Source organism: Triturus cristatus, chromosome 8 (genome assembly GCF_964204655.1).
Source record: "Triturus cristatus chromosome 8, aTriCri1.1, whole genome shotgun sequence".
Classification (NCBI taxonomy): Eukaryota; Metazoa; Chordata; class Amphibia; order Caudata; family Salamandridae; genus Triturus; species Triturus cristatus.
This window is the reverse complement of record NC_140591.1, coordinates 869,091,065-869,117,616: the sequence shown is the minus strand read 5'-3', so window position 1 is coordinate 869,117,616 and position 26,552 is coordinate 869,091,065.

The following is a 26,552-nucleotide window of genomic DNA, read 5'->3' as shown; positions in this document are numbered from 1 at the left end:
CTTCACTCGTTATGTTATGACCTAAATAGTCAATGGAGTTAGTCCTAAATTTGCATTTTTCTGCCTTTACTGTTAAGTTGTGTTCAGCTAATCTTATCAAAGCCGACCTCAGGCGAACATCATGTTGACTAGAATCCTCCCCAAAAACTAAGATATCATCTTGATAAACATAAATACCAGGTAAACCTTTTAATAAGTTCTCCATAACTCTCTGAAAAACGGAAGAGGCCGATACTAGCCCAAATGGCATTCGTTTGAATCTAAAAGTACCAAACGGCGTTATAAAGGCAGTGTAATCCCTACACGACTCCTCCAGTTCGATTTGGTGATACGCCGAGGTCAGGTCAATCGTGCTAAATACTTTAGCTCCCCCCAAAAGAGACATTAACTCATTGATGTTAGGTAAGGGATATTTGTCAATAATCACACATTTATTTATTTTTTTTTTTTTTTTTTTGAAACCGTTTATTGCAGTTCGTAAAAGTTACAGGTATGGGCCTACAACCATCCGGCCGGCCGCTAGAATGACAAAAAACATATTGCACACATTCAGTAAAAGTCTCTAGGCAGTGTAGAGCAGTGAAACAGGAGTAATCAATGGTGCAGGCCACACAGCTCCAAGCCCACAGTACGGTTCCCTTTTCTTGAAACAAAACAACACCAAAAAACCACACCCGCAAGGCAACCCGCGATCCAAAATAACAGCACGTGCTCCATAAGTGGGGGATCCAAACCAGCAGCAGAACTCTGGAGAGGGGAATGGGAATAGATCAGGGACTGGGGGACCGCGCGCCCGCGGCTGAGGGAGGGGGGCCGTCTAGGGAGACGGAGCAGGCGAGGCCGCCTGTAGCAGTGGTGGCTCACAAATACCCCCGCGGTAGGCGTTCCAGGGGCCCCAGATTTTCACCCACGCCCCAGGCTTACCTCTCGCCACATACACCACCTTTTCACGAAACATACACCAATCCATATGCTCTTTCCAGGCCAACACCGCAGGGGGCCTCTGGGATCCCCACAATTGAGCAATGTCGCGCTTGGCTATCATGTATCCCAGAGTCACCCACCGCGTCTGCGGGACCGAATAGTCATTCGGTTCCCATACATTCAGCAAGCATCTCCTCGCTTCAGGCAGCAGCGCAACACGCGTCACCACACGCAGGACCTCATGCACACCACGCCAGAATCGCTCCACCCTCGGGCACTCCCACAGTATATGCATGAAAGTCGCCAACGCACCACAGCCACGCTTACACATTCCGTCACCAGCAAAACCCATACGCAGAAGCCTTGGCCCCGTCACGTAAACCCGGTGAAGGATCTTGAGCTGGACGAAACGAAGGCGAGCCGGGATGGCCACCTCTTTCGGAGAGGCCACCGCGGAAATCCAATCCTCATCGTCCAGCTCCAGCCCGTCGGCAACCCAAGCCTCGCGGAGACTAGTCAGCAGGCACGATCTATCGTTGATCAGTTTTTTGTATATGAGGGAGATCGTGCTGTCCGGGACATGGCCATCTAGGACTCTGTCCTCCAGGGGGGAAGACTCCGGAATGGATGCGACATCCGGGAAGACGGAGCCCAGCGCATGGCGGACCTGCAGGTACCGAAAGTACTCACTGCCCCGCAGCTGGAACTCCGCCTGCAGCGTCTCAAAAGTTTTGAATCCCCCCCTCGTCCAGAGATCTCCCACCGTGCTGATTCCGATCGTGTCCCACTTCTCGAAGCCCTTCGACGTCCACAGGGAGCCCAACCTCTCAGACGCATACAGCGGTGACGCCCGGGTCAAACGGTCCTTCCACCCCATAGCTGCATTAGCCGCGTGCCAGACACGCACCATGACACGCGTCGGTCCCGTCAAACGGGAGTCGGGCGCGCCAGCGTAGAGCGCTCGATTGTAATCGCCACCGGGCAGGAGCATCTTATCCATCTCGAATGCCGGGTTCAAGGCGGGCCCGTAAAGGCCATGATTAATTGCAGCTAGTTGGGAGGCCCAGTAATACCGTTTAATGTCAGGGAGGGCGACCCCCCCATCGTACCACGGGAGCGTCAATTTAGCCAGAGCAATGCGCGGCCTCCCGTCCCAGAACAGGCGCCGCTGGAGGCCCTCCACCTCACGGAAATAGCGTGCCGGGACCAAGTCCATAGTATTCTGGAGGGCGTAGAGGAAGCGTGGCAGGGACATCATTTTAAACAAGGCCGCTCGGCCGAGCGGCGAGAGCGGCAGACGCCGCCAGCGCACCACGTCCTCCCTCAAACGCCGAAGGGGGGGTAACAAATTCCGCTCGTAGCGGGCCTCCGGGTCAAGAGTGATATAGATACCCAGGTACCGAAAACCTTGGGAGGCAATCTGGATCGGACAGTCCCGTGGTAGGGCCGGAGCCTCCCCGGAAAGCACATATACACAGGATTTCGCCCAGTTGATGACCAGGCCTGAGTTGCGACCGAATGAACGCAAAACATCAACCAGGACGATCAGTGATTTACGCGGGGAGGCGAGATACAGAAGGATATCGTCAGCATAGAGGGACACACGGTCCTCATGCTCGGGGGTCCAGCGGAGACCACGGATAGAAGGGTGCCACCGCAGCCACTCCGCCAGGGGCTCCAGGGCCAGGGCAAACAGGAGAGGCGACAGGGGGCAGCCCTGTCGCGTACCCCTCCCCAGCGCGAATGGGGCCGAGACTCGCCCATTCACTACCACCTGCGCCAATGGGCCCGAATATAGCAATTTGACCCAGCTAATGAAACCCGGGCCAAACCCGAATTTTGCCAGCATCGCCCAGATGTATGGCCATTCAAGCGTATCAAACGCCATGGTGGCGTCCAAGGACGCCAAGATGGCCGGCTCCCGCACAAATGGGACACGCGCGAGCACCCCGTGCAAGCGCCGCAGGTTGAGCGCCGTGTTGCGGTGCGGTATAAAGCCAGATTGGTCTTGGTGGACCAAATCGCCCACCACGCCAACCAACCTGTTGGCCAACACCTTGGCAAGGATTTTGGGCTCCGCGTTCAAAAGCGAAATCGGCCTATAGGATGTGACCCGTTCACGGGGCCTCCCCTCCTTGTGGATCACCACAATTGTGGCTAGACGCTGGTCCGGCGGGAGGGAACCCCGCGAGTGGGCCGCCAGGAACATCGCGCGCAGGTGGGGCGCCAACACATCCGGGCGTAGCTTGTAGAGCTCGATGGGAATACCATTGGGGCCCATGGCCTTGCCGGATGCAACCGAGCGAATAGCCAAGGCAATTTCGTCCGAGGTGGGAGGGGCGTCCAGCGAATCCCTGTCCTCCACCGTTAGGGAGGGCAGTGCGATGTCCCGAAGCAGGGCATGGGAGTCTGCCTCCGAGCAGGGAGAAACCGGGGAGTAGACTTCGCGGAAATAATCCGCGAAGCAGGAGACAATGGCTTCCGGCTCAGTGACACACGCACCATCAACACTCTCAATCAAAGGCACCACACGACTCGCTCTCTCCCTCTTATCCAACCACGCAATCAATTTGCCAGCCTTATCACCCACATCATACAATCGCCCCTGCTGCTCTCTACTGAGGCCCCTGGCCGCCTCCGTGACGAGGGCCCGATAGGCCGCCTGCTTTAGGTGTAGAACATGCAACTTGTCGTCTGTTACCCCGCTTCCCAGGTCACCCTCCAGTTCTGCAATCTCGGCCTCTACCCGGGTCACCTCCTCCCGCTCGCGCCGCCGGGCATGGGAGATAAAGGAGAGGGCCTCCCCTCTAAGGACTACCTTGAAAGCCTCCCACAGGGAGATGGCCGAAGAGACCGACCCCACATTCTCATCGAAATATCGCTGTAGGGATTTGATCAAATCAGCACGAATGGTGGGGTCGCGCAAATACCATGCATTGATTGGGGCCACCCTGCCATCCCCCCTCGGGAAGACATCGAGATGCAACAACAATGGGGAGTGGTCTGAGATACCCCGCGCCAGATGGCGCACCTCCCCCACCCTCCCTGCGTGGGCCGCCGGGACAAGGATGTAATCAAGCCGCGAGAGGCTACCATGGGCACCCGAGTGGAAGGTGTACTGTCGCAATGCAGGATGCTTTAATCGCCAGCAATCCACCAGGCCCAGCGTGTCCAGAAGGCCGGGCAGCCACGCCTGTGCCCGGGGGAGGTCCCTAGGGGGATGGCGATCCATAGACCCAGAGGCTACCGCATTAAAATCCCCTCCAACCACCAGCAGGCCACTCGGAAGGTCCAGAAGGAGGCGCCCCAGGTCCGCAAATGTGGTGGCTTGTAACCCAGGCGGGACGTACACTGATATAAAGACAAACACTCTACCCTCCATTCTTCCCACCAGAACCGCGTAACGTCCCCTCTCATCATGGCGCACCTCATCAATCTCCAACGGGAGCGAGTTCTTGATCATAATACCCACCCCCCGCGAGCCCGAGGTGAAGCCAGAATGGGCCGCCAAACGATATCCCCGCCGGTTCATTGCATGAAAGGAGTTACCTATAAGGTGCGTCTCCTGCAGGAAGACAACATCTGGTGAAATACGTTTTAAGTACTGCAGGACCACACCACGCTTAATCCTATCCCCCAGGCCATTAACATTCCATGACAACACAGCCAAATCCCTACCCCCCATCATACGTCGAAACAATCGGTCGTCCCCCATCGAGCATCCTAAAAACAACAACATAGTAGCGGGTTTGCCCTGCGGTGCTAACAAACAACACACCCCCCCCACCCCCCGGTCCCAACAAAACTCCCCCCTCCCTGCACCCCTGCATGAGCCCAAACAGCCCCCCCAAAGTGCAGTGTGCCTGTCGCCCCATAGCTAAAATACTAACTAGTCCCCCAGAGGAGGAGGGAAGCCCCCAACAGACCCCGCACGACCTCCATAGGAGGGGAAAATACGCAATCAATAAATGGTGAAGGAACAACGTCCAGAGCACGGCCTATGCAGTCACCCCTCAATTCTGCTCCGGTGGGCCCTCCTCGCCAGCCGCGCCCCCCCCGCCCCCCCGGCCCCGATCTCCAGGCAGAGTGTCCAGCCAGTCCCCAGCCGCCTCGGGCCGGTCGAAGAAGTGCGTGCGACCATCCACCTCTACCCTCAGCTTAGCTGGAAAGAGCATTGAGTACTTGAGGTTCAGGTCCCTTAGGCGACGTTTAACACCAAGAAAGCTCTGCCGCTGCTTCTGGACCGCCGGGGTAAAGTCTGGGTAGAAATGCACCTCCATGTTGTCAAGCTTGACCGGTCCCTGTTGTCTGGAGGTCTGGAGGATAGCATCTCTGTCCCGGAAATTAAAAATCCGGGCAATGAGAGGCCGCGGCGGGGCACCAGTCTTAGGTCTGCCCCCGGGGACCCGATGAGCGCGCTCCACCGCAAAAAACTTACTCAGCCCCCGGGGCTGGAGATGGGTCAGGATCAACTCTTCCACGAAAAGATCCGCCGCCTCCGCCTCTCGTCCCTCCGGCACCCCCACAATACGGACATTATTCCTCCGGGCCCGACCCTCGGAGTCCTCCAGTCGCCGGTCCATCAGGGCGCTCGCCTGGCCAAGCCGGCGCACCTCCTTCTGGAGGGCCACCACGTCTGTCGTGAGGCTCGTTGTGGTGTGGGCCAGGGAGTCGACTCGGTCGTTTGTTTTGGACAAGTCTGCCCTCACAAGGCTCACATCCACCAGGACCGAGTCCATTTTTTGCGCTAAGGTGTCGAAACGCTGGTCCACCGAGGCCTTCATCTCTGCGATGGCGCCCATGACGTCCCGGAGGGTCAGATCCACCGGATGAGCGGATGCCTCCGTCGGGCCCACCGGGGATGCACGCGATGTCTCCGGAGAACCCTTCTGGAGCGTGTAGCGGTCCATACTGTTGGCCTGGTGTGCCGTGCCACGGCGGGTCGTCTTCTCCTTCGCCCGGTCGCCATTTTGTTTGGTGGACATGCTGGCTCTTCCACCGTCGTGCCAAGCACCCCAAACGGGCCGCTATACCAAGTCACGGGTGCCAGGGGGGGGGCAGGGGCGACCACCGAGCCGCGGGCAACCCACCGCCGGCGGGTCAGCCGGGCTCCCGGACAAGGCCACACCACCACACCCCGCTCCGCAGTCCGACTCCGCTTGTGAGCTAGGAGGGCGCAAAAGCGAAAGTGAAAGTGCGGGGTACGCCAGTCGCCCAGCCACGTTCGCCGCTGTTATTCACTTTGTCCCCGGATCGCCCCACTACTCCAATCCGGGGGGCCGGCGAGGAGAAGGCCACAACCTTCGATCGATGCTCCCACCGGCGTCCGGGGTCCGATTCGAGCCCAAAAAACGGGCGGCGCCTCAGCTCCGGTTCCCCAACACAGTCCCCTCAACAAGGACAGGATATCGCCAGGATTAATTCAGGAGGCCGCGGAGGTCCTCGGGAGCCTCGCACCTACGCGGCCATCTTGGTTGCGCGCTAGGCTCCTCCAATCACACATTTATTGAGTTGTCTCAAGTCTATGCAGAGTCTCAGATCCCCATTAGGTTTGCGTGCTGCCACAACCGGGGCCAACCATTCGGTCCCTTCGACCTCCTCAATGATGCCACCCTTCTTTAATTTTTCAATCTCTTCATGCATATCATCCCTCACCGAAAGAGGTACATTTCTCACCTTGCAACATATGGGAATGGCATCTCTTTTAAGTAATATTTTATGTTTGTAACCCTTGAGACAACCTAATTCTTTTCTGAATACATTAGGATACTCTTTCTTAAGACTATCCACTAAATTAATATCTACATTGACATGCCCCACCCTTCCAATGGAGTTTACATCCCCTTTCAATTGGATAGGAGGAACGCCATCAGGATCTAGAAAAACCCCAAGATCCCCTTGGTGTATCCAGCTTATAATGCTGTCCCCTTTTTTTGACACGTAAATCTTGCCTGAAATTAATCTCTCTTTGTACTCAATTAAACCGCCAAAGTAGCCATGTAATTTGATGGGCTCGCCACCATAAGCCAATGGCTTTATATCTGGCTTTAACAGATCAACCTTACTCTTTAAGTTGTTCATAAAGAAATCACTGGACACAATCGTGATTTTCGCCCCCGAATCAAATAAGACATTGTTTTTTTTTCCTTCAACCAAAATCTCATCAATCGGAGAATTCCTTTTCTTCTCCCCAGTTACCACTTGTACGACAATCTGACCACACTCATATTCCCTAGAATTAAACTCATCAAAGTTACCTTCCCTCACATGAACTTCTTTCACATTTGGTGCATAAAATGGCCTTTCTTTTTACACTTTGAACACACAGATCCAAGAGCCGGACACTTAGGATTATTTGCTAAATGCCCCAACTTCCCACATCTAAAGCACTTGCTATTAATCCACTTCTCGCTCGTCTTCCCTTTTGTCGATAGAAACTCTTTCTGACTCTTGTCCTTTTCTTTTATTTCCGTTTTGTTCTTACTCCTAACCTCTTGCACTTTACAATCATTAGAAGAGTCCTTCTTTAAAACTGCGACACATTTAATTGAATGTTCAATCCTCTTGGCAACGACTAAAACTTCCTCTAAGGTGGGTTCATCACGCCACCACAACTCTTCTCTTACTTTCTCTATATTGCAACCAAACATAAACTGGTCACGTATGCGTTCGTCCGTCGTGCCATCAAATTTACAAGACGATGCAAGTTTTCTCAACACCGTTATATAACCCTCTACTGTCTCTTCCTCTGCCTGCATTCTTTTCGCAAAGGTATACCGTTCGAGACTGGTGCTTACTTTGGGTAGATAATGTTTATCTAGTTTTTTTATGCATATCTCATAATCATTGAGACCATGTGCTTCCTCACGTGTTAAATCGGGAAGATGGTCATAAACATCCTGTCCTTCTGACCCCAAGCAATGTAGCAGCAATGCAGATCTCCTCTCCGCACTAAGCGAGGGACCACATACCCTTGCGTAACGTTTGAATACTACCTTCCATTTTTTCCATTTTATGTTGGGATTACCAGGTTCTGACAGAAAAAATGGAGCTGCCGTGACGTTCTGCATACTTCACGTAGGTCAACAGACTTGAAGATATAAGAACAAAACTATAAAGGTTTGTCTGTTACAAGCGTTAAATATAACCTATTTTAAGATAAGTTACAGCATTAGTTATGGAATAACCTTTATCAACTCTTAGAATTTGCTAGCGTCATATTCTATAAATTGAAGCACAAAATAATTTTTTTTTTTTTAAAAAGAATACTTTGTGCCTTAAGTTAATTCTCTCAGTACACAATGCAAGAATACCAACAGTTGCACACACCGTGAGTGTTTTAAAACGAATACCAACAGTTGCACACAGCGTGCGTGTTTTAAAACAGTACCGCCGTGCGTATTGGCAAAAGCATGTAGATTGCCAGGAAACGCACTTGAACTCAAGCCGTGCGTGTCGGCGAAAGCTTCTTCATTGTTCAGGAATGCACTTTAAGTCAGGAGTGCATAACAACGAAAGCTTCCCTAGTTACCAGGAAACGCACTCAGACTCGAGCCGTGCGTATCGGCCAAAGCTTTAAAATGGCTTCCACGTTGACACGCGATGACATCACACGCTACCACGTCGTGACGCTTATGCGTGTATCACGTAGCCTCACTCGAACACAGGGAAGAAACAATGGAGTGACCGGCGTGCGGAATGAAGAGAAGAAGAAACCACTCAGTGTTCTCTGCGCGATCCCTCTCCAGGCAACAAGGAAGAACCTCTCGCGAAGCAGGTAAGCACACTGTGATGATTCAAAATATGGAAAGGCTCGGAACGATGCACGATCCAACGGTGCTTTACCAAATTTTCCAAAATCTTCCTAAAATCTCCAAACTTGTGAAACGCTAGATGAGCCAGCAAACACCTCGTTCCACAGTTGTGTTAAAATGCTCATTTTCCGCCTGAACAGTCCGTTTACAGTCCTTTCTTCGCTACTCAGAAAACGTTGATGCACTCCACTGTAAGATGCTAAATCTTCATGCTCAGTCCCATAGATAGAAGATTCAGCTCCAATGTTAACAGCCACATTTTCAAGTAAACCAGGAGCCCTGCACCTCGAAATTACAGATAGTTGACAAAAATTTTTTACAAAAAATAAAAAAAAAAAAATTATGTTAGAATGAGGTTGTGTTGAGATCTCTTAGCTTCTCTGCCGACTACGCCAGTGTGGAATTTCAGGAATGATGACTCCAGAAGCAGTTTAAGTAAAATAGAAGCAGGTTTAATCCTTAGAGATCTCATCCATCCGGACTCCATGCAGCAACTGCAGTTATCATCTGAACCACAACATATAGAACATAGTGACATCAAGAATGACACAGTAACATTCTGTAGTTCAGACCCAATGATAATGGAAAGCACTTCGTATGCCATGTCCATGACATACTACACCATGTGTGTACGCAACCTGGCCACTGGAAAACTGACTCCAGTTGTCCAAAGAATGGCAATAAAGAAAAAGTTCCTCCCATTGCAGCTCCAACACCTCCTGTTGCTACTAGTAGTAATCCCCCAGGTGGTGGGAGTGCACCCAAAAACTTAGTTGGGTTTTCTTGGGGAACTCAGGTGGACTCTGGCCTAACCAGGTCCCCTACACAAGCAACTCTAGTCTGTGATGGTGGCATGGGGTTTGCCAACTTTACCATGAGTCCCAGTATCCTGGGCAGGTACAGACAAGAGCCTATGATCAATGGTCAGAAGGCTGTGGCCTATAAGGACACAGGGGCTAGTGTCACCATGGTGACCCAGAAACTAATGCCCCTAGAACAGCTTTTACCTGGGTTTAGCTACCAGGTGACCAATATAGATGGAATTAGGACAGACGATCCCATGGCAGTGGTAAATCTCAGCTGGGGAGGGGTCACTGGCCCAAAGAGAGTGGCAGTGTCCACAAACTTGCCTGTAGATTGTCTACTGGGGAATGATCTGGAAATCTCAGCCTGGGCTGAGGTAGACCACAAGGCCCATTTAAAAATGGTAGGAATCCCTGAGAGAGTGGATGAGACCTTAAAGGCCTCACCTCCACCCCAGGAGCAAGTAAAAGGAGTGAAGCCTGAAACTATGGATCACTCCACCCAAACAGGGAGCATAGGGGGAGAGGAACAGTCCTCCCCCCACCAGACCAAGGGTGAGGGTCAAGTTTCTAAGGGAACTGATCCTGCCCCTTGTGAAGTAACTGCCCCAGAAGTGGACAGGCCTGGCCTGGCCACCTCTCTGATGGCAGGGGATCCTTCCAAGGTGGTACCCAGTCTGGAGCAGGTATCCTGCCCCTCTCTACCCTGCCTCAACCAGCCCAGGGCTGCAGAGGTCAGGGAGGTCAGTGGACCCTTAATGGGCCCCTGTCCAGAGGAACCCCCTCATCAGCAGATTAGGGACACCCAGCAGAGTAGTTCTAGCCAGGTGAAAATTCCTCTACAAACTGAGGGATCCCCCTTACCCCTAGGTATAGGAACCCCTCAAATGGATGTTGTTGGGCACAGGGACACCTGGGGCATAGTTGCCCCAAACCTTCCAGTGCCCTCCACTATTCCAACCAAAGGGACCCAACCCCCAGCTGTAGGCAGCCAGAGGTTGACCCTTAGGGCCAGATATGACACAGTCATGTGTAGAAAGGCTTCCATGGTGACCAGTGACCTGAGGAGGTTGAGACCAACGCAAATAGGGCCACACTTTCAGACTCAGACACCCCACCAGCCCACCTCTGTACCAAACACCAATACAGGTAATTTCCCTAGACTTTGGAGAAACTCTAGAACCCCTTGGGGTAGGATTTCCCAAGTGGACCATGAGACAAGGAGCAACCATGCTAGTGCAGGTTCTTCCTTATATGGCCACTCAGGAAATAAAGGCTTATCTGGACAAGGTTAGCCTTATCTCCTTTCGTTTGGAGGGGGGGTTATGTAGGAAGGTGGAATCTGACTAATGGTTGTCCCCAACTTTTTGCCTGGTATTTGAATGGTTTCTGACTAGTCTGGCTGGGATCCTGCTATCCAGGACCCCAGCCTATCTGCTTTCTCCCTAAAACTAATGTGAAGTACCCTAGGTACAAACCAATTGGTTACTGAGGTTACCCTGGCAGTCCCTTGTAGATGGTACCCTAGGTACCCAGGGCATGGGTCCCTCAGTAGGCCTACCAGGGCTGCAGCACTTATTGTGCCACCCTGGGACAGCCACACAAACTGACACCACCAGACCACTACTGTAGTCTGGGTAAGGTGGTGCTAGCACCCCTTACGGGGATATAGGTACCCTATATCCCACCCCATTACAACACATGTACTCTCATGGGTCACCCCTATGGCAGGCCTTGCTAATCCTACAAGGCAGGGTGCTGAGGTATGTGTGAGGGGGGACCCCTACATGAGTAGGACCCCCCTGCAACCTTCGTAAAATCATTGCTGGGTTGCTTGTAGTGTAGCCATACCATATACTCTTAACCGCATTATAAGTCTATCGCGATAACGCTATAACTTGAGAATGGCTACACAGAACCATATCGTGTTTGGTGTCAAACATGTAGGAATCATACCCCCAGTCCAGCCATGGGCATGAGGGCACAATTCCCCCTGCTAGAGGGGCGATATGGGAAAAGCGGCAGAATTTAGACACCAATTTAAAAGTGCACAAGTAGCACAAAATGGAAGCTACCGGCCACCTCTACAACTCTGGCTGCCTGTTGCTGGGGAAAATCCCAGCCTCGACAGCTGGACAATAGGGCTCCTGTGGTAGGGAGGTGCTACCATCTCCCCAGACAGGATAATGTGGATTGGAACAGGGTGGGTGCACCAAATGTCCTTTCAGAGTTGCACGTAGGCAGCTGCAGAGTCCTCATTCTGCATACACCACTTGGAACCGGTTCAGGGCATCCTGCCCCTCGCCTAGGTGGGAAACACACAAAGGGGAGAGGGTGTAGCCACCCTTTCCCGCCTCACAAGCCATTGGTGGACACTACTCTGGACACTCCCCTAATCTTGGGGATAAAGGTGAATAACGTGGCCCCAGAGCCTCATATTAATCTTGAACTTTGGATTCTTGAACTTCGACTTGCTGCTGCCCAGCTGACGGAAGAAATCTCCCTTGGGATAAAGGAGTTATCCCCCTGCTTGGCAGGCACCTGAAACACTGCAAGTGACCCGGTTGGAACTTCACTGCTCTAATGATCTTTGACGACCTCCAGCTCCCTTGAGGTGGGTTTCCAGTGCATCCCAGAGGCCAGTGAGTGTGCTCAACGAGTTTGGGCACCATGGACCCCGTGGGTGCCGAGATCCCCAATACCCCAGGACACCAGCCACCTCTTGCATAGCACACGACCCTGACCAGTGGGGAAGTCGTGCTTTGGCCCATTTCTGAGCCAACCACCAAGCAGCATCTGTGCCAAAGACCAGCACCCCAGCTCCTTCCGGTAGCCCGTGGGTGCCCTTTTACGCACTCCATTTTGCTGCCTTTCGCGGTCCCTTGTCACTCGACTTGTGGGCCCTAGCGAAGGATAATCTTCACAAACAAGAGTTCCCCTGATTGCTCCAGGCCTGCTCTATAGTCTTCCCAAAGGAGACCTCCCTCAGACCTTGTGGGTCTGCGACAGTAGTAGATTTGTGCATCTTGCGTGGGTTGCGGTTGCCAAGGCTTAGTGGATCCAATCTAGACACTAACACTGCAGCGACCCTCATCCAACGTGGGACAGTCGCCCTCCCGAAGCTGGCCTTCCTTGAAGCCTCCCGGAGTCCGTGGCTGCAGATCCAAGCTACACCACCTTCATCCTGAAGCACCCGACATCGAAGGGCTCTTTGATTTGAGCCTCCTGGTCACTCTGCTGTGACCCAGACTCTGTCCCCTCTGCTTTCAGGTCCTTTTCTTCAATCTTCACATCTTTGATCTTCACGGCATCATCGACGCTTTTGGCTAGCAGAACTTTTGACTATTTTCCCATTGAAAATCAGCCCGCGACCCGACACCAGAATCAACCTATGCACCCGGCTTCCCTGGGGCAGGTAACAGTGGTACTACGGTACTCTTGAGGTGGTGGGCTCTTCAAAAGCTTAACTCTAAAGTTTTAACTTTATATTCCTGCTAGAAGTTTAAATGTTTTATTTCCAACCGCGACATTCTCCATAGGCTTTAATAGAGATCCTGATAGCAGCTACTTCCACTGCACGCGCCTCCCGTGGGTCCCCTTCCTCATCACTTGGGGTGGATTCTTAAGGGGCAAGCGATCCTAAATGCCCTAGGCATTGCCTGTAGAATTGTCGTGGTTCTTATACCACTATTTTAGTATATGGTTTGGTCCCCCCCTGGGGCCCAATGTTAACAGTGCTATTTATTTGTATCTATCAATGCTTGTTTGATGTATAACTTGCCTTAGCCTCATAAAGAGACTTGGGGATTCTGTCTAGAATAAATACATATATTTTATATATATACCTGTGTGGAATACTCTTTCATTTGGTCATTCAAGAGGTTATCTATGGTAAAAAAATAAGCTTAACACTCCTTCAAGACTTAGCCTGAAGGCTGCTCTCCACAGCTACCACTAGGATAGCTTTCTTTAAAGGTTGTCTTTTAAACCTAACATCATAAGAGTCAAATTGGACTGGTGCAAGGTGGCCACTATAACTAGTGACCAGCATATGCCAGGCCAACTTCTCACAATCGTGTAGCCCCAGTGTCGACTAGAAAAGTAATGCTTTCATCATTAATCTTCCCATCCACAAATGGTCCTGTCTGGTCTATTTCTAGAGATGCGCCAAGTACGCACTCTTCTTCCTCCCTTCGGCACCGTCAGAAATTTTCCTCTGAATCACTCTTGTCATTTCGCAGCCAATATTGTGAAACAGCGCTTGCGCAATGTGGTTTGTTTACCTGCTCTTCATCGTAGAATCCTGTTTCCGCACTATACCTCTGCTTGCTTCTGCTTTGCGGTAAAGGTGGTTTTGGCACCTGATTCTGTGGTTTAACAGCCTTCTGCTGTCGTTGCTGTTGGCCACTCCCCTCACACTGCACCTGTGGATTCAATGAGGGATTTTCATTGTCAGTACTTGGAGGGTCCTTACACTCGGATTTCCAATGCCCTAACCTACCGCAATTGTGGCATGGAAACTTCTTTTTAGCTTCTTCTATATTACCTTTCCCCTTTCCTGGACCAAATCTCTGCTTGTTTCCTGGGTTATTTGCTTGTTCGACTAACTGAGCTTCTTGTCTTTCTGCAACTTTCACCTGTGCCCACATTGCCTTTTCCTTCAACTTCCGTTGCTTTGCTTCAATCTCATCACTAAAATACTTAGCATGTCTCAGAATCTCATCGATCATCTTACTCTGCCAGTCTACAGTGTGCTGCTTAATCATTTCACTGATTTCAGGACGTAAACCATAAACAAATCTATATACAAAATGACTCTGGTCCTTTTCACCAAGATTCTCATCTCCACTAAATTGCTTGAAAGCTAGTATTATCCTTTCATAATAAGCATGGACTGATTCTTTCGCTTCCTGGTGTGTTCGGTCTATCTTTACCCAGTCTGTTTCTTTGGGAGGTACTTTATTTTTCAAAAATACCATAACCTGTTCATATTTCTTCATTACCTCAGGGTCTGGTGCTCTCTCGGGTATTCTTTAGTAGGCCAATCTATGACTATTTTACATTCTACCCATAAATCTGCTGGCACTATTATATCAAATAGGCTATTCAGATCAATCCACAGTACCTTTGACAACTTCACAAATCTGTCTACTTGCCTGTACCACTCAACAGGTTTCTCTCGTAAACGAGGAAAGTCATTGGTAAATGACAAAATGTCCTGTCTCGTCCATGGGACATGCACATATCCTCCTCCTGGTATCTCTCTCATGGGAAATTCTGTCACTACCTTCTCCTTTTCTCTTACAGGAAATGGTGGAAAAGTTCTGTCTGAAGTATCATCTCGCTTCCTATACCACCTACTTTTCCATTTATCTACATCTCCCCATTTTCTCAACAACGTGATTATGTCTCTGATCTGTCCTATCCGTCTGGTAGTGTTCATGTTTTCAATATCTTTATCCGTGAAATCCACTCGGCAAGGCTTTTGTAAAGCTTTTACCCTGTCCATGTCAATTCCCATCTCACCTGCTATTTCTTTCAACCTGTCATGTAGGTTCTTTGCTCTCCAAGTGACACTCTTACACAAAAATAGCAACTTCTCGTCCTGGTAATTTCTCAGCTTTTCTATGGGGTTCGTTCCTACTATTAATTCTTCTAGTACCATGCGTAATTTTGCCACTTCAATTGTTTGTGATTCTTTTTCTTTTCCCTGTAAGCCCTTCAACCATTCGCTCAATTCATCTGCAGTGATTACTGTGGATTTTTCTACATTTCCGTGTTCTGTTACTCTTTGCAGTTCTAATATTGTTTCTCCTGTCATTCTGCTCCTTTCTATGGACTCAGGATTTAAAAACGGATTATTGGACACATTCAATTCACCTTCACACATTGTATGTCTCCAAGGGTTTGCTCTTGTTCTCATTGGGGTTTGCTCAACCTGTCTACTGCTCACATACGGAACTGTTAGACCATGTTCACTCTCTTTCTGTTTCTCAAAAATGGGCATTACGGGACCTATTGTTACAGGGACTGTAACTGCTTCTAGGTTTTTGGTCAATTCTCTGATTTTCTCGGTTAATTCCAGTGTGGTTTTTGCCAATTCCATTGATTTTTCACTATCAGCTTTATCTTCCATTTCTTTTTCCCTTTCCCTAATGGAAATACTTCTTTTCACTTCTGGGGTCGGAATCTCTGTTTTAATGATTCGCATAGTATCTCTCATTGGTGTACTTTGGGTTGATGAATCTGGTTCCTGTCTGTATGGCGGCGGATTTTTGTAAAACATGTCATCTAGGACATCATCCTCAACTTCATTCGCTCCATATCTCCTAGGTTCTACATGATTTCTTTTTTAATCGCACTTTCTCCCTTCAGTCTCCCCTATATTTCTTACGGGAAACAGTCCTTCAGTCATACTTGCGTCTTGCCATCTTCTCATTCGGTCACTATGAGTTTCACGATCATACTGTCGCCCAAATGTATATCTGTACCTATTACCACTTCTCTGTTTTTCTCGCTCATGCATCTCATCTTCCCACTCAGTCAACGCCTCAAACTGTGTAGGTCTTAGACGCGGCTCAAGGCTCAACATCCGCCCTCGCAAATTTCTCAATATGGCCAGATTAAATGAGCCATGTTCTGGGAAAGCTAAAACTCCGTCTTCCTTTGTGTACTTTACCCAGTTGTCTAACCAAATACAAGTATGATATCCATATTTCGCAACCATGAAGGATGCAGGCGAATTCGCCGGAGGAAGTAACTGTCCTTCCCTTGACACAATCTCCTTGTCTTTCACAAACCACCCCTTGATTTTACTGAATAAGGATCTTTTCTTCTTTTCGCCTGAATGATAATACATTTTTCTATTCTCCGTGAGTCTCTAGTCTCCTTTTCAACTGTTTGATCCTTTAGTCCAATAGCAGCGCGACTCACACTAACGCACCAATCCTGGAGCGTCTACGTCACTGTAACAATCTCCAATCCCAGCGCGACTCACACTAACGCACCAATCCTGGAGTGTCTACGTCACCCTGTACTTCTTCCAATCCGTGCGCGGCACACGCTAACGCACCAATCAGGGCGTTTCTGCTGTTCTAACCTACTGTCCAATCCCAGCGCGGTCTTCCTGTCGTCAGCAGTCGCTGCAGCAGCTCCTGCTCCTGACTTTTGTCTCCCGTCTACCCCTCCTTTACAAAACTACTCGGTAGACTTTGTTTCAATTTCCACAATCCTGTTAGTTACAACATATAAACATCTCCATTGTCCGCTTTGCTAACCAAAGAATAGCAATAGACCTTTCTCACGAGAATTCTGCCTTTCCCGAGAGCAGCGCTCACTTCTGCCCTACTACAGAATCGTTACTTCCGTTGATAAAGTAGCACATCCCTCTACTTCACCCTTCTATCAAGCATCAATTAACTGTTTCTCCACAATTAAGACACATGGTTGGAAACGTAATGCTTCTGAGAAATAAAACCAGAGTTTCGCAATTAACCGAAATGCCTTTTTCATTCACGCACTTTCACACAAGAAAATGTAGTGCATTCACACAGAATCCTGTCTTTCCCGAGAACAGCGAACAGTCTGTCCTACTACAGAATTATAACATACGTTAACAAAGCAGCGCTTACCTCTCCTTTGTCCTTCTAACAAGCTCAGAGAGTACCTATTACCTTTCCAGTGATAAGCGTTATCGGAATGCCAGTTGGATCCCTGGTACCTAAGACCAGAACTTCACAGGTAACCTTCGCTATCATACACACTTCTCTCACACAGAAAATGTCTCCAATGGCAACACACGACGATGTCACCGAATCGAACCCAAACAATGCGACGCGCAACTTCAATTGTTACACATTGTTCCCCGTGTACCTACAGGGCAACAACAATTCCGCCTTTCCGAGAGCAGCGCTTACCTCTGCCCTACTACGGAACTCTTTACCGACTTCCTACATCCCAGAAGCCGCACATACTACATAGAACTCAACACGACTTCAACATATAGGGTTAGTACACATATCAATACCAATCAATAATCAATAAGCTATATATACAGGCAAAATCATTAAACCAAAACAATAAAAACCATCATACTGCTACCAGAAAAACTGACGCGGATCGGGCTACTCAATCACCCTAGGCTTCCACGGACAGGATGATTTCACAGTCACACGCACACACATCACACGCTGGTGGGGCCCATAACACCAACATTCATTCTTATCAAACTATCCGTACTTAACCTGAGGGAGACTCTCTGGGGTTCTCCAATCCACACTTTTCTTTAAGATGGAAATAACACCTTCCCTTAAATTACCTTTCTATTACCTCCATCTATCTTGGGGATAGATCATTTAGTTGGTCTGATTTAATGACTACTTACACTCTAATATGTACAAAATTCACATTTCAATGAAATAGCAACCCGACACTTGAATTTAAATCAATATTTCATTTTATCTAAATCAAAAGCAGGTTAAATCCTAATAAGTCAAATTCATCTTTGTCATATTTACCTATTCTGGCTATTTGTCATTTTCTAAGTCAGAACCGTCCTCAATGAAAATCGACAGAGTCCCGTTCTATCATGTAAGTCACCGTCCTCTCCGTCAGCATAACATCAGGATACTGGAATGACGTTTAGTAGTGACGCGTCAGGAAACTCTCCAATCAACTGTCCTAGACCCTCTCTAGTCTACCAATATTTATACTAAAATTTACATACACAATGTTTCATTTGACATTTTCTTGATTCATGATTGGCTATTCCAAATACATTTAATTTTCTCATGTGGGAAAAGTATCATCCATCCAAAACAGTTTGCATTCATAGCTCCACTTGATACTTTTCTTCCTCATTCAGGGGCCTTGGCATGGTTCCCGGATGACCTTCACACGCATAGATTCTCCGGTCACACAGGGGACATGGTTGCTGAAGTCATTACAGGCACCCTTCTCCATTGTTTCATTAGTGTCGTCATAAATCTTGTTAGGCTTCAGTCGGCAGCCATCTTGTGGCAGGCCCAAATGGTCAACTTAAGCAAAGAAAACACAAAAACGTCATTAATACATTGAAATGATTATAACAGTGTTATTCCCTTGCTAAAACCCATATGTGAATGCATTTATCTAGCCATATGGGGGGGGCAAAAAGACTAAATGATGCCAAAATTGTTTGGGGGGAGCAAAGGCCCTTGCCCAAGGGGTGCTCCCCCCTCCCTGGTGTCTTGTGGGTGGATCCCCGTGGCGATCCCCAAGCAGGGATCCACTGGGGAGGGGTACCATTGGAAAGGGGAGATTCTCCCCTTTCCAACGATACCTCTCACGTCTTTCTACGTGCTCAGGGGGCTGAGATAGCCCCCTGAGCACGTAGAAAGTGAAACTGAAATGAGCCTCTTGGCTCATTTCAGTTTCGGTTTCACTGTAATGACGTCGGCGCGACGTGTGCGCCAATCGTCATTACACGGAAACCAGGGGGGGCCTCGGGAGCTGGGGAAGCTCTCCCCGAGCTCCCGAGGCTCTTTCATCAAGTAAGGCAATCCCTCTGGTGCCTGCACCAGAGGGATTGCCATTGCATGTTTCATGACGAGCTGGACTCGTCATGAGCACACGAGCACTGTGTACCATGACGAGTCCAGCTCGTCATGAGCATGCAAGGGGTTAAAAAATTCTGGCATGCAGACTGAAACATGCACTTTCTATACCAGCAGCAGACTTCCCTGGTGAGCAGTAGCTTTACTACAGTGATCTAATGAGCAACTAGAGTGCTAACATTCTGAATTCATGGCAAATGTGTGACGCATCTGAATGCCTTCTTGATGGAATCCAAGTAAAAAACTGAAAGTATTCCTACTGAGGAGACTGTAGTAAATGAGGAAATTAGGAAACTTCATAACAAATAAGTCTCCCAAGATGGCCACCAGAGACAAAAAGCCCAAATGTAGCACAAATATCACCCAGATGTAGCCCAAGTATAGCCCAATGACAGAATGTCCCAGAGTGTTCTAAAGCACAACTAGAGCGCTAACAGTCTTACTTATGACAAAAGTATGGCACACCTGAAGCCATCTTGATTGGAATAAAGTGGTAACACTTACAACATTTAATTTGTAAAGGAACAAAATGAGGGGGTTCATTTTGCCATAGAAATTATGATTAGCGCTGCAGAAAGAAAAATTAGGGCACATTTTGACTTCTCAAATCCTCTTCTATTTCATTAAAAAATTCTGACATGCAGACTGAAACATGCACTTTGAATACCAGCAGCAGACTTCCCTGGTGAGCAGTAGCTTTACTACAGTGATCTAATGAGCAACTAGAGTGCTACCATTCAGAATTAATGGCAAATGTGTGACACATCTGAATGCCTTCTTGATGGAACCAAAGTAAACAAGCATTGAAAATGCAATAGGTCTCACCCTTGTTTAAGTTAAAGCAATTCTGTTACTAATTAGGTGGCTTTTTAGCTTTGCTTGTATTAGTGTTTTTCAAACTTTCATGTACATAACATGCATATGTATGCATATATTATTTATGTATATGTATGCATGCATTTATATTTGTATTTATATAGAAATGCAGATTATATATATGTATGTCTATATATATACACATACATATATATAAATGCATATGCATATATATATGTACATATATGTGCTTGTAGAGAGAGGTAGAGAGGTAGAGGTAGAGAGTAGTAGAGAGAGAGGTAGAGAGAGGTAGAGAGGTAGAGAGTGGAGAGTGAGTAATAGAGAGTAGAGAGTGACTAGTAGAGAGTAGTAGAAAGAGTAGTAGAGAGTGAGTAGTAGAGAGTGAGTATTAGAGAGTGAGTAGTAGAGAGTAGTAGAGAGTGAGTAGTAAAGTGAGTAGTAGAGAGTAGTAGAGAGTGAGTAGTAGAGAGCAGTAGAGAGTGAGTAGTAGAGAGTGAGTAGTAGAGAGTAGAAGAGAGTGAGTAGCAGAGAGTATTAGAGAGTAGTGGAGAGTGAGTAGTAGAGTGAGTAGTAGAGAGTAGTAGAGAGTGAGTAGTAGAGTGAGTACTAGAGAGTAGTAGAGAGCGAGTAGTAAAGAGCAAGTAGTAGAGAGTGTGTAGTAGAGAGTGAGTAGTAGAGAGTAGTAGAGTGAGTAGTAGAGAGAGTAGAAGAGAGTGAAAAGTAGAGAGAGTAAGAGAGAGTAGTAGAGAGTGAGTAGTAGAGTAGTAGTAGAGAGTGAGTAGTAGAGAGTAGTAGAGAGTGAGTCGTAGAGAGAGAGTAGTAGAGAGTGAGTGGTATAGAGTAGTAGAGAGTGAGTAGTAGAGAGTGAATAGTAGAGAGTAGTAGAGAGTGAGTAGTAGAGAGAGAGTAGTAGAGAGTGAGTAGTAGAGAATAGTAGAGAGTGAGTAGTAGAGAGAGTAGTAGAGAGTAGTAGCGAGTGAGTAGTAGAGAGTAGTAGCGAGTGAGTAGTAGAGAGAGAGTAGTAGAGAGTGAGTAGTAGAGTAGTAGAGAGTGAGTGGTATAGAGTAGTAGAGAGTGAGTAGTAGAGAGTGAATAGTAAAGAGTAGTAGAGAGTGCGTAGTAGAGAGTGAGTAGTAGAGAGTGAGTAGTAGAGAGTGAGTAGTAGAGAATAGTAGAGTAGTGGAGAGTGAGTAGTAGAGAGTGAGTAGTAGAGAGTGAGTAGTAGAGAGTAGTCAATCAGTTTCAGTCAGTGTCATTCAGTCAGTGTCAGTCAGTCATTGTCAGTGTCATTCAGTCAGTGTCAGTCAGTGTCAGTCAGTCAGTGTCAGTCAATCAGTGTCATTCAGTGTCAATCAGTCAGTGTCAGTCAGTCAGTGTCAGTCAGTCAGTGTCAGTCAGACAGTGTCAGCTAGAGCAGCTCTGCTGACCTGGTTCTCTCCCTCTAAAGCAGCTCTGCTGACCTGGTTTCTCTGGTTCTACAGCAGGTCTGCTGACCTGGTTCTCTGGCTCCAGAGCAGCTCTGCTGACCTAGTTCTCGGGCTAAAGAGCAGCTCTGCTGATCTGGTTCTCTGGCTCTACAACAGCTCTGCTGACCTGGTTCTCTGGCTCTCAAGCAGCTTTGCTGACCCGGTTCTATGGCTCTAAAGCAGTTCTGCTGACATGGTTCTCTGGCTCTAGAGCAGCTCTGTTGACCTGGTTCTCTCCCTCTAGAGCAGCTCTGCTGACCTGGTTTTCTCCCTCTAATGCAGCTCTACTGACCTGGTTTCTCTGGCTCTACAGCAGCTCTGCTGACCTGGTTCCCTGGCTCTAGAGCAGCTCTGCTGACCTGGTTCTTAGGCTCTAGAGCCGCTCTGCTGACCTGGTTCTCTGGCTCTAAAGCAGCTCTGCTGATTCTGTTCTATGGCTCTAGAGCAGCTCTGCTGACCTGGTTCTCTGGCTCTAGAGCAGCTCTGCTGACCTGGTTCTCTGGCTCTAAAGCAGCTCTGCTGGCCTGGTTCTTTGGCTCTAAAGCAGCTCTGCTGGCCTGGTTCTCTGGCTCTAAAGCAGCTCTGCTGACCTCGTTCTATGGCTCTAAAGCAGCTCTGCTGACCTGGTTCTCTGGCTCTAGAGCAGCTCTGCTGACCTGGTTCTCTGGCTCTAAAGCAGCTCTGCTGACCTGGTTCTATGGCTCTAAAGCAGCTCTGCTGACCTGGTTCTCTGGCTCTAGAGCAGCTCTGCTGACCTGGTTCTCTGGCTCTAAAGCAGTTCTGCTGACCTGGTTCTCTCCCTCTAAAGCAGCTCTGCTGACCTGGTTTCTCTGGCTCTACAGCAGGTCTGCTGACCTTGTTCTCTGGCTCTAGAGCAGCTCTGTTGACCTAGTTCTTAGGCTACAGAGCAGCTCTGCTGATCTGGTTCTCTGGCTCTACAACAGCTCTGCTGACCTGGTTCTCTGGCTCTAAAGCAGCTTTGCTGACCCGGTTCTATGGCTCTGAAGCAGTTCTGCTGACATGGTTCTCTGGCTCTAGAGCAGCTCTGCTGACCTGGTTCTCTCCCTCTAGAGCAGCTCTGCTGACCTGGTTTTCTCCCTCTAAAGCAGCTCTACTGACCTGGTTTCTCTGGCTCTACAGCAGCTCTGCTGACCTGGTTCTCTGGCTCTAGAGCAGCTCTGCTGACCTGGTTCTTAGGCTCTAGAGCCGCTCTGCTGACCTGGTTCTCTGGCTCTAAAGCAGCTCTGCTGACCTGGTTCTATGGCTCTAAAGCAGCTCTGCTGACTTGGTTCTATGGCTCTAGAGCAGCTCTGCTGACCTGGTTCTATGGCTCTAAAGCAGCTCTGCTGACCTGGTTCTTTGGCTCTAAAGCAGCTCTGCTGGTCTGGTTCTCTGGCTCTAAAGCAGCTCTGCTGACCTAGTTCTCTCCCTCTAAAGAGTTCTGCTGACCTGCTTCTCTGGCTCTATAGCAGTTCTGCTGACCTGGTTCTCTGCCTCTAGAGCAGCTCTGCTGACCTGGTTCTATGGCTATAAAGCAGCTCTGCTGACCTGGTTCTGGCTCTAGAGCAGCTCTGCTGACCTGGTTCTCTGGCTCTAAAGCAGTTCTGCTGACCTGGTTCTCTCCCTCTAAAGCAGCTCTGCTAACCTGGTTTCTCTGGCTCTAGAGCAGCTCTGCTGACCTGGTTCTCGGCCTCTAGAGCAGCTCTGCTGACCTGGGTCTCTGGCTCTAGACCAGCTCTGCTGACTTGGGTCTCTGGTTCTAGAGCAGCTCTGCTGACCTGCTTCTTAGGCTCTAGATCAGCTCTGCTGACCTGGTTCTCTGGGCCTACAATGGCTCTGCTGACCTGGTTTCTCTGACTCTACAGCAGCTCTGCTGACCGGGTTCTCTGCACTCACGATGCACGCACCCGACTTCGCGAAAATATATTTAAAAATAATATACGTTTTTATAGGTACCAATATATTATTTTTATGAATATCTTAGATCATCTCTTGACCTAATATGTATATTTAAGACACATACATATCATTTTGGAACATACATTTTTTTTTGCGGGAGTCGCTCACCCAGCGTGCCCCAGCACGTATATGATGTCACGCGGGGCCCGCAACTGCGCAAGCAGCTCGCAGAGCAGGAGTTGCGGACTGGTCGCATACCAATCGCGCACATCACGTAATATTAAATGTATATGATGTCACTGAAAAACATGCAGCCGTCGCACACCGTACACGGATCCTTCACGACTTTTCTAAAATGACGGCTAGAATGCGTGCACCCACCGTGATGTGTTCGCTTTGAGTGTGCCACTCCGAAAAAAATTGGAATTTTTATTTTTTTTAAAGAAAATAATATAAATGTATTAAAATAAAAAATGAAAACAAAAAATGTAATCAATATTTCATTTTGAATTTCTTTTTATTTTTTTTGCAATTTTCTGAAAAATAAATAATGTTATTTAATGAATAAAATATTTATAAATAAACAGCATTAGCATTTAAGAAAACCTTTGAAAGTCACTGAAAAAAACATAGTGCCCGATTCACAGAACTAACTTAAGACAAAATCCTAAACTTACTACCATTTTCGTATTCACAGAAGGCACTTACTCATTTCGGTATTCACAGAAGTTAGGAGTCCTAACTTTAGGACTCCTAAATGCCTTCTGTGAATACCGAAAGTCTTAAAATTAGGATTTCTCTCAGTTTAGGCGTCCTAAAGTTAGGACTCCTAACTTTACTACTACTAAACTGAGAAAAATCCTAATTTTAAGGCTTTCGGTATTCACAGAAGGCATTTAGGAGTCCTAAAGTTAGGAGTCCTAACTTTACTACTACTAAATTGAGAAAAATCCTAATTTTAAGACTTTCGGTATTCACAGAAGGCATTTAGGAGTCCTAAAGTTAGAAGTCCTAACTATACTACTACTAAACTGAGAAAAATCCTAATTTTAAGGCTTTCTGTATTCACAGAAGGCATTTAGGAGTCCTAAAGTTAGGAGTCCTAACTTTACTACTACTAAATTGAGAAAAATCCTAATTTTAAGACTTTCGGTATTCACAGAAGGCATTTAGGAGTCCTAAAGTTAGGAGTCCTAACTATACTACTACTAAACTGAGAAAAATCCTAACTTTAAGACTTTCGGTATTCACAGAAGGCATTTAGGAGTCCTAAAGTTAGGACTCCTAACTTCTGTGAATACCAAAATGAGTAAGTGCCTTCTGTGAATACCAAAATGAGTAAGTGCCTTCTGTGAATACCAAAATGGTAGTAAGTTTAGGATTTCGTCTTAAGTTAGTTCTGTGAATCGGGCCCACAGGTTTCAGAGACATTATAGTTAGAAATTAGCATTTAAAAAACCTTAGAAATGCACAGAAAAAACCATAGGTTTCAGGGGTGTTATAGTTAGCTGGCCATTTCACTCGTACAAAACCATAGAAATTCCTCCGTTATAGTTAGATCTGCTAACTATAACTCGCATGCCCGCAATGCACTGCTGATGATGTCAAATATTGCATTATTCATGACATGGTCAGTGACATCACTGATGACATCACTGATGACATCACTGATGACATCATCCAGTGAATGTGGTTTAGTTTGAAATTTAAATATGTATTATATATATACCAATCTATATTGAAGATTGAGTGGATATATAACTGTCTGGATGGAGGATATAGTGGTCTCCTGTATAGTGAGCCTAAGGTTGCTGAGCCTGGGTCAGGCCATGTGCTGGTGGTACCCAAGCCCTTCTGGACCTTTCTACTGAGTCTGGCTCATGATGTGCATTTGGCAGGACATTTGGGGCGGGGCAAGACCTTTGACAGGCTTGTCACCCACTTCTTTCCCCAAATGCGTAGGCAGTCAGATGGACATTGCAGGTCTTGCCAAACTTGCCAGGCAAGTGGTTAGTGTGGGCAGAAGGTCAAAGATCCTCTCCAACCTTTTCCAGTTGTTCGAACACCATTTGAAAGGGTAAGGATGGACATTGTGGGGCCACTGGATCCCAAGACAGCCATGGGCAACAGGAGCATCCTGGTCTTGGTGGACCATGCCACCCGGTACCCGGAGGCAATCCCTCTCAGGACAAAAATGGCGGCAGTGGTGGGCCGGGCATTAATGGGGATCTTTTCCTGACAGGGGGACCAATTTCATATCAAGTATATGACATCCCTGTGGAAGGAGTGTGGTGTAACCTACAAGTTCACCACTCCTTACCACCCACAAGGTAACGGTTTGGTGTAGAGATTCAACCAGACCTTGAAGGGCATGATTAAGGGTCTAATAGAACCCATGAGGCGTAAGTGAGACGTCTTGCCATGCCTTCTCTTTGCGTACAGGGAGGTGCCACATAAGTCTCTTAGGTTCAGACCCTTTGAGCTTCTGTATGGTCACCTTGTGAGAGGATCTCTGAGTTTGGTGAAGGAAGGCTGGGAGGCAGCTCCCAGGAAAACTCCCCAGGATGTGTTTAGTTACATGCTGGCCTTCAGAAACCAAACTGCCCACTTCAGGAAACTCGCTCATGCAAACCTAGAAGCAAGCCAGGAAGAAATGAAGAAGTGATATGACAAGAATGCCACTCTGGTCGAATTTCAACCTGGGCAAAAAGTGTTGGTCATGGCCCCAGTAGATCATTGTGCCTTGCAGGACAAGTGGACTGGGCCGTTTGAGGTGGTGGAGCGCTAAAGTGATGTCACCTACCTGGTGGATTTGCGGACTCCAAGAAAGGTTGTGAAGGTCCTGCACATGAACCGCCTCAAGCCCCACTTCGAGAGGTCCGAAGTGAGCATGCTCATGGCGACGGATGATCGGATGGAAGAGGAGAGTGAACCTGTCCCTGACCTCCTGTCTACCAAGGAGCACAATGGGTCAGTAAAAGGCGTGATCCTCTCCCCTACACTGAGCCCAGAGCAGCAGAGTGACTGTCACCAGCTGTTGGGACAGTTTGCCCCACTGTTATCTCTGACCCCAGGTGTTACTCACTGGTGTACCCATGACGTGGACACCGGTGATAGCCCTCCTGTGAAGCACAAGATTTACAGGTTGACTGACCAGGTCGGGGCCAGCATCAAAGAGGAGGTCTCTAAGATGTTGGCTTTAGGGGTGATCGAGCC